Source organism: Melanerpes formicivorus, unplaced genomic scaffold, assembly GCF_026170545.1.
Source record: "Melanerpes formicivorus ecotype bairdi unplaced genomic scaffold, bMelFor1.0.p_v2 SCAF_50, whole genome shotgun sequence".
In the NCBI taxonomy this organism is placed as follows: domain Eukaryota; kingdom Metazoa; phylum Chordata; class Aves; order Piciformes; family Picidae; genus Melanerpes; species Melanerpes formicivorus.
The window spans coordinates 2987771-3001039 of record NW_027142402.1 but is presented as its reverse complement, the minus strand read 5'-3'; the positions used below and the strand labels follow the sequence as shown (position 1 = coordinate 3001039).

The following is a 13269-nucleotide window of genomic DNA, read 5'->3' as shown; positions in this document are numbered from 1 at the left end:
CCCTCCCCTAAGCATTAAGCAGAGGTTAGGATAGAGGGCACAGAAAACACCAGAGCACAGCACCCGGATCAATAATTCTGGAGCCCCAGACAATGCACTAATCTGCAATAACAGCTAATCATGGTCAATTTGGCACACCAGTGATTAAACTGTACTTTTCATTAGGCTCAACAAGTAGAGCAGACGCACACTGACAATTCAAATTGCCCTATCAGTAAGAGCTGCCAAACTTGTGTGCACTTGTAGCTGCTGCATCACTTGGTTGGGCCACACTAGGTGCTCTTTGGAGGCTTCTCTCTTTTTTGTTTTACTTCCCTTTACCACTTCACAGACTGGGACCCTTAGCTGTGTTTTCTGCACCAAGCATGCCCCTGCCTCCCTTTACTACCACGAGTTCTCCTAGTTAAAGGGCTCAGTGGGTGAAACTGTGCTGTGCTGTGCAGGACACTGAAAAATGACCATCACAATGACACACTCCCTCCTGGTGCTGACAGTGTTCTGGGGTTTATTTCATGTCTCAAGAATATTTGGTGTTTTTATCAATTTTTTTTCCCCCTTCTTTTTAAAGTATGCTTGGAAGTCTGCAGGTGACAGAGCAGAGGCATGAAAATGTGCATCACATGTCTTACAAGATGGAGAACAAGTAAAAATTACCTTGGCTCTATTTATTTTTCAAAGTGCACTGTTCAGCCAACATCACAAAACATTTGGGGATTAAAGGATGGTTCAGATTCTCTTTTTTTCCCCCCACTCCTGAGCATGTGAACAAGCCTCTACTGTGTCCACCTCAGAAGTCTACACAGTTACTAACCCTTACGTGCCATTAAGATAGTCTTTCCCATCACCTTCATGGAACATTTTTTTCTGACAACATCATCTGCTGGTTACAACTGCACCTAGAGGACTTGTTTTGCAAACTGCCTTGAGAGCCTCACCCATGAGTTTACCACAACCTTTCCCTAAAGCACAGCACCAAATTCCAGGACTCCTAGAGACCGACCCCACGCACTCAGGGGTCTCCTTCTGTTTAACTTTACCTTATCAACCTTGTACTAACTTGAATAAGTGTTAAAACTGCACTTCAAGTTGCTCTTAAAAGAGGAAAAAAAAATAACAAGAAAAAGAAAAAAGGGGGGGAGAAAAAAGGAAAAAATAACAGACTGGGGAAGATGTCAAAACGAATGCAGGAAGTGTGTATTCTACTATTAATATTAATGAATCCCTAATGCATTTGCAACCCACTGGAGGTAAGCCAGTAGAGTTCTCCTGACAGCTATTCCTCATCAAACCACCACTGCTGGAAGATGTTGATGCTTTCCCTTTTGCTTTGTAATCTTTAAAAGAAGTTTAAATCACAGCAGAGCCTAGCACAAAACCATGTACTTTGTCCCAAGTGAACACAGCAAGCCCTGGAGGGAGAGGTTCAGAACGGAGCACACGTCCGCTCAATTTATCATTTTAAGATAGGAAGCTGCCGCAACAAACAAAACACCTCCTTGAAAGTGGGACAGCAGCAGATTGCGGTGCAGAAAGCTCTGGGATCTTTTGTTTTCCTGGAGAGCAACGACAGGAGCTTTGCAGAGAAAGACAACAGCTTCCCCTGGCTGAAATCTAAATCAGTCCATATAGGAAAGCCTGCCAACTGCTAGTTAGACGGTAACAAAATATTGCAGATAATTCACTTTTCACGATAAAGCAGAAACAAGCAGGCATGCAGCACCCAGCAGGGGCTCAACTGATAAAACGGTGTCAAACTCAAACCATTTGTCAACTGGGAGGGAAGAGAGCGAGCTGAAAGATGGACTCAGGAAGTAGATTTATCTAGTGCGACACATTAACTAGTATAAATACTACGGCAAAAGTAAACACATTTACCCAGCAGTATCTCCAGCCAGCAAGAAAAGGCTTCTGAGCCTCAGAGCCACGCTGGCCATCTCACCACTCAGCTGTCAGCTCCAACAGCAGTAGCATTTTTCTTCCTGTGCAGGATTGCAATGCCATTTAATTCACGGCACTAAAAGGTTTTATTAAGAGCGTACATTGTAATTAAGCAAAACAAAAGCGTGACTCCTCTGCTGCTTTAGTCTCCTCCCTCCGCCCAGTAGCCAAAACAATAAAACCACCTCGGCAGCAAACAAGTCAGGTAACATACCCCAGAGAAGAGCACAGATTTGTTATATAATCATTTGCTGCTTTGCGTCCGGCTCGCTCAAAACTGCCTTATCAGAAACTTCTGTCCCGGAGGCTCCCGAGGCAACAGAGGGGGGCTGACAATGCAGGTCAGTCAGGCACCGTAAGTCGCCAGCAGCATAATGTGGGGCACACAAACAAACTGGACTAATGCCGGGCAGAAGGGCTCTCTGGATGTGTGCCTTCTGCTGGGAAGTCTGAACAAATAACACAGTTTGTGGGCAGCACATCCCTGCTGCAATCACCAGGAAGAAGGAAAGCGGTTCAAAGGGAGTTTGGATACCAACCCACAGCTACGTAACACACACACACCTTGTGCTGGCAACCCATAATATCAGAGAGTGGCACGTCACATCAGCAAACCATCTGCTATCAAACTGAAAAAATTAACAGCAATCTGCATCGTTCCTTCCTCCCCCCCCCCAAAAAAAAAAAAAGGAAGGAAAAAAGAAAAAGGAAAAGAAAAAAAAAGCATAAAAAGGAAAATAAAAAGAGGAAAAAATAAAATAAAAATAAGAAAAAGAAAAAGAAGAAGAAAGTAAAAAAAAAAAAAAAGTAAAGGAGGTAATTGATAAAGCAGAACACAGCAGAGTTCTTTGTTCAGCTGTACCTTCGTGTGTCCACAGAGCACAGGTTCCCCACCTCCAGCATCTCAGGATGTTAGTCCATATGGAAGGTCTGCCGCTCACTCTCACACTCGTGCACACACACGCATGCTCGCACTCCCCGACACGCACACCACACCCGCGCTCCGGCTCCCCGACACGCACTGCCTGCCACCCGCTCCGAGGGTTTTAGAATTTCCTCTTGCTAGCAGATTCCTCCCTCCCCTCCTCGCATCCACTCCACCCCGTTCTGTAATTAGGCTTAACAAGAGCAATTAACAAAACAAACTCCTCTCCGCCTGGTGGCCTGATAACTCTGATTGTCATAATGTATTAAGATGTGTAAGCCAGTTTAAAATAAAGGTAAATTACAAGATTGCACAAGAGCCGTTTCGCACCGATTTTTACTGCTTTTAGCAGGGGGATAATGAGCACTCAACCACGCCTTGGATTGAAAACACAACCCCCAAAACTCGCCTCTGAAGAGCAGGACTCAAGATTGTCAGTTTTGGACTCACAAGGCTAAGAGAAGGCAGTTCCCTCCTCCTGTGGGTGGCAAACTCCACAGAAATAGACTTTTCTGTTCGGAATGACTCTGTGACTCTCAAAATCAAGTTTAAATGATGCTTCTGGCTTACAGGCATCCACAGATAAATGGATTGTAGCTGTTCCTTTTGCCCTGCCTGGTGTTTAATGCCATGATACAGGAGACCCAAAGCCTCCACTTTTTTTGCTGGTGGTTTGTCCATCCACTTCCAGATCACTTTCCTTCAGCAATCCAAGCAAAGAAATTTAGTGCCAGAATCATAAAAAAAAACCCAAACCAAACACACACAAAAAACCCACCAGCAATTGAGGACTAAATGATTTCAGGTGGTCAGTGGGGAAACTTTGATGTCCTTTCCTTTCAAGGAGCCCTATACACTCAGGAAATTTACACACAGCTTCAATTCACTGGGAAAACACATCTTGTTCTGGCAGTGTGTCATTAAAACTGTCAACAGAAAATTAGTAAATATATCAGAATCATCAGCACACAGAAAATTCACGAGCAGAAGTGAAAAATAGGAGCACCCCCCACACACACATACACACACTTTGGTATGTGACATGGATTTGGGTTCCTATGAACTGAAAAGCAAACCCCATTCTGTACAACCTGATTCACAACACCATCTGCCAACTAGCCACAAACCATTAAAAAGAGAGAGAGAGAGGGGGGAAGAAAAAACCAATTGAAAAGCTGGTGTTGCAAGTGTGTTGTTGGAATCCTGCAGTTTCTGACAAGCTGGGTATGTTTTCCTAAGTCAATGATTTCATCTCTGCTGGGTGTCAACATTTGCACAAGAATAATTTTGGGGGTCAGAAAGCCATCAGCGAATGAGATTTCAGGAGGTTTCATAAGAGGCAGATTGCTCAAACGCAGGGAAAGGAGGGTTTCAGCTTCCAGAACTTCACTCTTCTGCTTCTTCATTCCTCCTTCCCTGAAGCTGAGTCAAAAGTTCTGTGAAAACCTACAGCAAACCATCAGATCTGCAAGAAAGTGGCCTTACATGAAAAGCTGTGCCCTGCAGCCAGCCAAGCACTGCAAAAGTACAGTAAAAGGAGACCGTTCTGGTGCAAAATCACAACAGAAAGAGGCGATTCTGGTGCAAAAAATACAACAAAAGGAGACAATCCTGGTGCAAAATTACAACAAAAGGAGACAATCCTGGTGCAAAATAAAAGGAGATAATGCTGGTGCAAAATTACAACAAAAGGGGACAAACCTGGCCCCAACCTTCAATGGTAGGAGCAGCCAGGTGCAGGATAGCCTACAGAAGCTCAGTGCTGTGTGCCCTGTATATGATGCACCACCTCTTTATTTCTTTTCCACCAGATCTATTCCTGTGTCAGTGTGTAGAAAGATGAGTGCTCACTAAAAAAGTATCTTTCTTCCTGATTTTTCTCTCTTTCTATCCCCTTGAAAGGCCCAATGCCTTTGTTTTTAACCATGCACTGTTCACTTGGAAGCCCAAACTCGTTTAGTCTCGTGTTTTTCCACTTTGCTCCTCGCAACAGGAGCACTGAATGCCTCACAAATATCAAATCATGACTAATCTGATATTCACAATGCCTCTCCCATATGCTGATGAAGGTATCATTGCTGGTCTCGCTCTGCAGGGGCAGTGTGGAGGCACAATGACAGCAACATCAAACACATCCAGTCATTTTGGCATGCAGAGCAGCTGATGCACGGCACATGGACCGTCTACGTTCAAAGCACAAAGCATTCCTCTTCCTGGCATCTGTGATGGCTCTGTATTTTGCAGGGCTTCCCACCAGCCGCCCAGGAAGATGCCAAAATTAACCTGCAAAAAGCTTTGCTGAGGTGAACTGGAATGAATCTTAATCAGAATCACAAGCAGAAAGAGTACCTGGCTCCTCAGAGCACAGCTCATCTGCCCTGAGAGTTCAACACTTCTTCCTGCCACAGCTATTTTACTTCCTTGCACTGCAGCAAAGGAGATGGAGGGAAGAGGTGTCTCCAAGATAACATTTCATTACCCCACCCCAGTTTATCTCCCCTAGCAAGCTTGTCTGATACCTGAATGAAGCAAGCAGCCAGTCAAAAAAACCCCAAACCCCACCAGTAATTAAATGAGTAATTAGAGACACTATCATAATGTGTGAGGATCAAATTGGGGTTAGGCAAACAACCTGAACTCTGGAGAATGAGTTAGCAATTTAGCAAAGTTCTTCAGTGGCTTTTGTGCTGATTTCTGAAGCTGCAAATAGAAAAAGCAGAGATCCCAGGACCTGGCACCACACTGATGCCCACATGGATCATCACCAGAGCTGGGACATTCTGACCTGCCACAGGCAGACCTCTACAGGGCAGCCAGCAGACCTGCCTCACAGCAACCATACAGTTGCTTTGGGCAAGGTCAGCACAAGCACTGGAAGAGACAAGACACTGGTGGGCTCCCCAGGTGTCATGCTGGAAGCAGAGGAATGACTACTTTCAGGCAACCTGGTTTCATGCCAGGTTTGGTGTGGAGTTTGGTCCTTCTCTCCTCTCTTTCTGTTCCACCCCATCTTCCAGAGCTCATCTCCAACACTTCTGATCGGTTTCCTTGCCTGGCATGTCCTCACTTTGTTCCTGCTGACCCCTCATGTAGTTTCCCTTTCCAGTCACTCCCATTCTCCCCTCCCACACCCATGTCCTGTGTGCCAAGTCTTCTCATCAAGACAGTTTCAGTCCCTCCTGGTTCCTCATCTGCACTTCTTTTCTCTCCTACCTAAGTAAACATGGCACACACTCCATCCCCATGTGGCCCTTCCTGCTGTCTAGCAAGCCAGGACTCCCTGGCCTGAGCAGCAGTGTGGTGCAGTTCAATCTCCAGGCATCTCCTGGTGCTCCTCTGCAGGCCGGCAGTGGTGAGGTGAGTTCACACATAGAGCAGACATAGTGTCAAGCCAACTGGAAGTCCTGTGACTATGTTAGTGTGGCACTGAGCCCGAGCTATTAAGCCCTGGTGAGAAGCCGGATATATTAGCTTGGGCTTAGCACCATGCTAATGCAGTCAGGCAGCTTTTGGATGAGAGCTGGCTTACATCCCACCCGCTTTTAACACCGAGCTTGCTCCTCTTCCTCTACCACAACCCATAAATCCCTCAGTCTGGTACCAACCTTACTCTCAGTTTCCCTCCTCCCTGACACTGCTGGTCTTCAGGCAGTCTCTCCTCCTTCATAATTCCCTCCAGGTTCAACTCTTGTCCACAAGCTTTTAAAAAACAGCTCCTCCTGATGACTCTCTGGCCTCAGGATGGTTTGTAGTAAGTGTGCACTGAAGACAGGTTTTTCTGGTCTCAGTCCTAGATCCACAGCATTCACTGACTGAAGCTAGCTGTGATGCCCTCCTACAGTTCCTGAGCTGTTGCTCTGCCAGTTGTCTAGGTTGACTTGTAGCTCAAAAGCAAATCTCCTGGGCATGGGAGTCAGGGATGGAGTGTCCTGGTCTTGCTCCACCAAGACACCTGACATAAGTGAAGCACATGTGCAGATCCAGGGAATCTGGGAAGTGGGCCTGGCAGGGGGATGATATTCAGTCAGTGACCATCACCCTTCCCTGCCACGAATGCTGTCCTTCTCTTAGCCACTGAACCTCTCATTCAAACTCCTGCTCCAAAAATTTGGGGGCTGGAGATGTATTTTTCAGAAGCAAAGGCATCATCACACATTCAAACTTTACCAACACAACTTTTTGACACAGCCAAGTTCTTGGAAATAGCAGAATAGGTTTGGGGGGGAAATGAAGCTTGAGGAAAGTGTAAGAAACAACTGAGAATGTGATAGATTTATGAGCACCTGAAAGTGGGGCCTCCAAATGCAAGTGATCTGTCTTAGCAAGAGGTGAAGCTACCAGCCCTGCTTATACCAGAGATTAGTTTCCTGAGATTAATGTTACAGGGATTTTATTGTATGAGAGGGAGAATATTGCCATCACTCACAAATGACATACAAAGCACATGCAGAGATTTCAACCCTACTTCCTTGGCCTTTCAGTGGCCCAGGCCAATACAGCAGAGCTGAATTAATTACACAGCATAAAGCCAGAGAGGATGCTCCTGTTCCAACCAGTTCACATAAAGTGCTCCTTTTCCTATACCAAATCCTACAGGGCAATGGAGACAACAAAAATGCTGCTGCTGCTATTTCTCATCACTATGAGGACCAAACAATAGACAGGTGGCTAACTGCAGCCCTTTGCTGTAATAAACCCAGCACCTTGAGTGACTTGTCATCAAATTATTTAGTTATTAAATATACTTGGGATATTAATTTCCATCAGTCTGTCCTGCCATACCCCTCATCATCTGAACCTGTTGGCACCACGTGCACACACAAATCGGGCAGCAGGGAGTGAGGGAAGCTTGCAACCAGGCCTGATGCCTTCCCTTCCTCTCAGCCCCCAGTACAGGACAGCCACTTCCTTTCTACAAACGCTTCGCTCAGATCTGTACACAAGACAGGCCACATCTTCCGGGGAGGCTCAAAGCCTTTGCAGACACACAGTTGCCTTCAAAGCATCACTGGAAATCTGTGTGGGAAGACTCTCAAATATTAAAACCATCCTATAGTCTTTTCTTCTCAGCCAACAACAAAGATCCTCTAAACTTATCGCTTCTCTGTTCGGTTTATTCTGGGCTGCGGAGTAAACATTCTGACTGCTGAAAAAGATGCACAAATACAGAAGCAAGGAAAAGAGGAGGGGGAAATTTGCATGCCCTTTCCAGAATGACAGCTCTCTTCCAGAACACTAAAATTATGCATCAGCTTTTCCTCTACTGCCAAAAGCAGGCAAAAAGAAGGCTGGTGTGGAAACACTGCGCTTCCAAACATGGCTCACCTGTCCTAAATTCCAGTGGACTTACCTTATGGATCAACACTCTGCTACCTCCTTGCCAGACTTCTTCCTCCCAAAGGGGAATGCTTGTCCTCTAGCAGACTCACAAGTTATTTAAGCCATGATTCTCAGTCTTAAGAAATCCCCAGCTGAAAGTTTGCTAAGGCACTTGTAACCACAGCCCAGCAGCGAGCAAGATGCAATGCTCAGGCCGCCAGCCTGTGCTTGCTGACTACAGACCAGGGGTTGTCATGCTCTCTCAGTTTCCCCATCTCTAACCTGAGAGCTACTCTCTGCAGCAGGACAGCTTTCAGAGCTGCATCCTTTGTACCCACTCCTTGCTGCCAGATGTCCTCTGCAGCCAGCTCATGGCTTTCGTTTTGCATTTCACAACAGCTTAACAATTTTGCTACATATTCTCGGAGTATTACTAAGAAGTGTGCATCCTTACTAAGAAGTGTGCATCCTTAAAGAAGCAGCAGAAGCCAAAAGATTTGGCCTCAGTTAAATCATCCAAATTTCTCTCATTTCACATTTCTTGTTGACTGTCAAAGCAAATCCTTTGCTAGTCCCACATATAGATAACTGGATCTCAATGAAATATGGTTGAGCTGCCAAGGTGTGGGGCAGCATGATCAAGATGCTGTTTCCTCACATACTTGGCATGTCTGCAGCGTGCCAGGACACCAGGAGAGTGTACACTACCACAACTCACTGTGCAGAGAGAAGAGTGTCCGAACAAACCTTCAGAGATCAGTTTGTGAGGACAGATGCTGTAACCCCACAGACAGCAACGAGGCTGAGGGAAATCGGTTTAAGTCTAGTGAGGATCTAAAGAGAAACAGGTAGCAGAAGTTCAGTGTGTGTGCTAGGAACAGACAAGACACACAGGAGTGTTTGTTTTTTTACCAGGTTAATTTGGATCAGGAAGAGATTTGACTTTTGGAGGCACAGCAAACGTGGCTGTGCGAATCAGCGCGTCGAAGAAAACTAAACACAAGCCATATGCACGCTTCCAAGCGTGGAAAAGTGTTTTAAGGGTCACAATATGTTTTTTAAAATCAACAATAATGGCCAGCCCATGCTTCCAATTATATTCTTTCTTCAATTAGTCTCGAAGAAACTAACACCTCTATTAATCATTTCAATTAACTCCACGCACCACATGACATCCGCACCGGCAGCCCATATGTTGCGTTCCAATCACCCAAATATTAAAGCCTTTTTAATTGATTGATCTAAAGAACATTCAACAGGCTCAAGGTGGCAGCCAGCCAGGAAATCCCAAAAGAAGATGACAAAAAGGTGGGGGTGCTAAACCAGCTTCCCAGTTTGTTTTTCCTCTTCCTCCAGGGTTCACTAAGTTAATCCAATCACAGCCCATAAAGCCCCTTTTTAATAAAATAAATAAATAGATAAGAGAACACACATGTTGGCTTTCCCCCAGAGCAGCCCCCTCCGCTCCAGCCCCAGAGCCATCCTGTTAGGAAAGTGCTGCATACGAGGGTGCATTTTTTATCCGACAGAAATATTTAGCTTGGCTGCCCGCCAGGGAATGCTGAAAGAATAGACTGAATTAGGGGATTTACCTTCCACGTGTTTGGCACGCGTCATTAGAGGCTCTCAAGAGCTTGACTTGACTCTTTCGCTCTCTCACTCTCTGTTTTTTTCTCTCCCTCCCCCCTTCCCCAGCCGGAGCTTTGATGCAGAGAATAAAGCAGGAGCTATAAGAGCAGTTGATGTGCTGCCTTTCCAAGTGTTGGCACGGTGGCTTTTGTTCTGTCGGAGAAAACTGATGTCCAGTTTCTGAAGGCAATTTGCTTTGCTTTTCTTTGTTTTACATTCCAGTCAGGTACGGGGTGAGATGGTGCAAAAGCATTCCCTTGAATGCAGGAAACCTCCCCCTCCATGCTGTGTTTCTTTCTTTCTTTTCCATAAAAGAAAAGGGGGGGAAAATGAAATAAAGGGGGGAAAAAGGAGGTTTTGAGCTTTCCTGTAGACAGCCTGAAACCTGGGAGAAAGTGGCTGAAAAGCTAAATTCCTGAAGTGAAACTCCAGCCACAAAGTATTTTGGGAGCTCCTTTGAAAGGTTGGATTTGTAACAGTAACCCACGAATTGCTCTGTCGTTTGGCTTCTATATGCTGTCACAGGGACTTAGGCTATTTTACCAAACACTTCTTTACATCAGTACTTTGGTCCTGCAAATACCTCTGAAGATCTATAAGCAGAGCACATTAGTTGGGATGGTTGGTCCATACCTCATGCAGCTTGCCAGAGTCTCCAAGGTGTGAAGAGGAAGACAATATTGTAAGTTAGCCTCTGCTGCCCTCAATTTATGGAAAGGGAAAAAAACCCAACAGCAACAACGACAACAGAACCCAGGAGAGCTTCTAGCTGATTAAAAGCATGGAGGCCCTTAAACCAACAGTGAAAGCAAATGTTTGTGTCTAGCACACATGCCAGCCCTATTTACAGCGCAGAACAACTCCCAGTGCCACTCACACCTATCTGCTGCACTGGTGTGAGCACCAGGAGAGCCCTGCTGCAGCTGCCTCTGTCCTGGTGTCCTGTCACAGCATCAGCCAGATACAGACCCTGTTCACACATAGGTTTTATCACTATTGATTCAAGCAAATCAGGTTAGAAGCTCTTTGTTGACCACCCTTACTCAAAGCAAGGTTCCAGCAGAGTTTCTGAACTGGTGCTGGCTCTATCTTTACCCCATCTTTGCTCGCAAATAAATCTGGGTCTGCTGCTGGTTCAGCTAAATTCATGTCACCAGATGCCAGCATGTGATCCTTCACCTCTCTTTCAGTGAACTAGTTCATTGTGCCTTGCCCATCAGAAGGTCCTGGAGGCTACAGAAGGGTGACTGAAAGGATGGACAGTGGCTGGAGCACAACTGAAAATACAAGACATTAGCTCCAGCCTCAGAAGGACGCTGAAGCCCTGAGTTTAAACCACCCCAGCTGCAGGACCTCCTCAGGGCTGCAGGGCAGGCCCATAGTTTATCACATCTTAAATAAATCATTCGTACTTCACAGCCAGGTTGAAAACCACACACATAATAAGCTCTCAGTATTACTCAGTGGAAAGTGAGAACTGGAGTTTTCCACCCAAACCTGTAAAGGCTGACAAGCTCAGACATGTTTTTATGATCTCCTTCCTGGACACCACGTTTTTAGTTCAGCTTAAGAAATTTAGCCAGCCACTTGCCCCTGTTTTTTAAGCTGTCAACCTCCATGCTACTTACTAATACAACTCCTTCTCTTATGGAAGGCTCCAGCAATAGCAGAGGCTTTCTTTTTATCACAAAGGAAAAGTGCAGAAGTAAAGCTGCCTGGTTCTGCTGCTGACAGGGCAGGTTTGGCTTAATACACTGCAGAGATGCCAGTCAGTGGCTGAGGCACTGCTTTATGTTCCCAGCAGAGCATCTTTGCTGCTGATTCAGTCTTCAAATGCAGCACCTGACTGCTGCAAGCCAGCAGCAGTAGGAACTGCAACAGAAAATTCCCCACTGGTTGTTTCCACGTTACCAGAAAAGAGTTAAGTGTTCTGGACTGAGAGTGCCAAGGGGGAGAATTCCTCTGTGGAAAGACTGCAGATTAAACAGCAAATAATTGTGAATTAAGCTGTGGATGCTGCAGGCTGACATTCCATGACAAAGAGAAGACCTCCAGTGCTCCCTGCTCCCCCAGCACGGGGCTGCCCTCCTGGAAAACACCGACCAGCACAAAAGGTGCATCCTGCCACCTCCAACCTCTGCTACGAGCAGTCACAGGAATATGGGATTGTGTCTGCCTGGGACTGCCTGGGACCTGCCTGCCTGCTTTGCCTCTGGAGTGCTCACAGAGGCCAAGCCCATCTCAGCTTTGTGATTGATATTTTGAAACCTGAGTCAAATAACACAGAGCCCTGGCCTGACCATACCGTTTCAGTGGCAAACTGCTTGATGGATTTGTCATCACTGCAACAGCCCCGTGTTTAAACACAGTCTGCCAAGCTTATCATATTTACAGATTAAAAATATGACCTTTACAAGTGAAATAAAAGAACTCTTCCCCCCCTCCACCCCCCTGCCTCATCTCCTCCCTCTGTGTCTTTAATTAAAACCACAAAGCAACGCACGTATCCCTCCTGCTTTCTGCAGGAGTTTGGGATTCCTCTCTCAAATATTACACAGAGCAAATGAACCTTTCTGAGGCAGTGATTTGCCAGGCAGTAAATTCTCCTTTCCAAACCTGCCGTCTTCATTAAAATCTTATTTGCTTGGTAATCTCCTTTGATCGCTAAAGTTATAAGAAGCCCCCTCCTCTTCTCTTGATACTATCAGTGTAGCTTTTGACCAGAGAGCGTGATGAATTAAATGTATGACAGATATGACAGGTGAGGAGTGCTTGGAGAGGGCTTAAACAGCAGGGATAAGACAAAGCCCCCATTTAAGAACAAAACCCCTACCCGATGGCTAGCCCGTTAATGACCAACCACTCTATTTGTCCTGGTGGATGAGGAGCAAGCTGATACTACAGACAAAGCTTTGTTAGCCAAGGGGCTGTTCCTCAATCAGGCCACACAACCAACTAATTGAAATGCCTACTTTTCCCCCTCAGGATTTGATACAGAAGCTAGGAGGTTTGTAGGTATACTCTTTTTCTCTTTTTTTGCTTGCTTGCTTTCTTTTTCCCCCCTCTATAACGTATTAATTCAGCCACCACAAGTTTACAGCTGGACTAAGTGGAATTACAGCATATAAACCTGAAAATCTATCTGCAGGGATCCAGCTAAGCCCTGGAGAGAGACAAGTCCAGCAATACAAATCCAAGGAATTTTGGAAGTCAATCCATTAGGATTACTAGGCCTTTGATTTTGGAAGTCTCAGGCTCAAAATATGGAAGCGATGAACTCTCAATCTTCCTTCCTTTTAGCCTCTTTTCAGAGGCCTTGCTGACCCCATTTTCCCCCTCCTCTATTAAAACACATTGATACATACAGATGAATGATGTCGGCTTTCCATTATATTTGCCATGGAGGAGGACAGGGAAATATCTTCTTTCCTGAACTCACAGTCACCATGCCCTTTAAA

General features: G+C 45.7%; 1 protein-coding gene across 3 annotated transcripts in view; it reads right to left on the bottom strand.

The window, feature by feature from the left end:
• The window catches only part of PRDM1 (PR/SET domain 1), a 101618-nt gene that overhangs the window by 31414 nt on the left and 56935 nt on the right, over nucleotides 1-13269 (bottom strand). Inside the window, exon 1 of one of the 3 annotated variants that reach the window (XM_068160464.1) lies at nucleotides 2801-2944. The exons of the other annotated variants lie outside the window; for them this stretch is intronic. The gene's annotated coding sequence lies outside the window, so the exon portion shown is untranslated. Of the gene's footprint in view, nucleotides 1-2800; nucleotides 2945-13269 lie in introns of those variants that run through there. 3 annotated transcript variants of the gene reach the window in all.